The sequence below is a fragment of the Limulus polyphemus genome, unplaced genomic scaffold (assembly GCF_000517525.1).
Source record: "Limulus polyphemus unplaced genomic scaffold, Limulus_polyphemus-2.1.2 Scaffold4668, whole genome shotgun sequence".
NCBI classification, from domain to species: domain Eukaryota; kingdom Metazoa; phylum Arthropoda; class Merostomata; order Xiphosura; family Limulidae; genus Limulus; species Limulus polyphemus.
Window position 1 is genome coordinate 80797 of NW_013670278.1, and position 1111 is coordinate 81907.

Sequence of the window (1111 nt, forward strand, 5' to 3'; positions counted from 1 at the left end):
GTGGATTATAGGGAAAGGTAACTAGTCAACAGTATATAAACTGGTGGATTATAGGGAAAGGTAACTAGTCAACAGTATATAAACTGGTGGATTATAGGGAAAGGTAACTAGTCAACAGTGTATAAACTGATAGATTAGAGGGAAGGTAACTAGTCAACAGTGTGTGACGGCCAAATCTCACTATTTCACGAGTCAAGAACTGCCCACGATTTGAAGGTTGGTAAACCATCTTCGGCCTCAAACCTCGGATTCACGATCCTGAACGTTAACGTTAAAATTTAAGGCAGTTAATTAATGACTAAGAACAACAGATGGGGCTATTGCATCAATAATGCTTTCTGTTGTAGCGTGCGTTGAATAGATTCTATTACTTCTATTGCAGTGAAAATGGACGTAGCTTAGTGGACATAGGTCAAGATGTTCAACAAAGACGCTAGTCAGGTAGTGAAATTATTTATCTGCCCCCGTCCACGATTAATCTTAACTCCTACATTTAGATATATTTATATTACTAATATTTAAAAATAAAATGTCTTATCTACATTGTTCAGCCCATTTTGAAAAACTTCACTACGTCGACGAAGGTCATGACCTTTCTCTACATTAATTACTATAACATGTTGACAGTGTTAGCAACTAATACACGTGAAAAATTCATGCTTATTCATGTTTATTTCGTGATAATCAACGTGTAAAAATTTTAAATTTGATATTACAACGGACAACGTAAGAGTAAAAAAGGATTGGAATTTACACCTTTGTGATCTACTCAAAAGAAGTTTTCAAATGGAACATCACACACCGTGGTTTACTTACCACTTTTGAAGCATAGCTATGCATAAAAAATACTGAAATTTAATTAATTGTGTAGATGTTTTATAAGGTTTTAAAGAACATATCACAGGTGAAGGCTTAGTTGTAGATTTTGGTTCATTATATGAACGTTTGTCCTAACATTTTTATTGTATTTGAAATGACTTGTAACATATTAGGCTTAGGATTTACTTGCAAGTTTTAATGAAACGTCATTAGACCTATGCACGAAGAATAGATATGAAATTGACCTTAATAGTTTTCAAGTTTATACAGAAAAAATTAACGTTATTATACT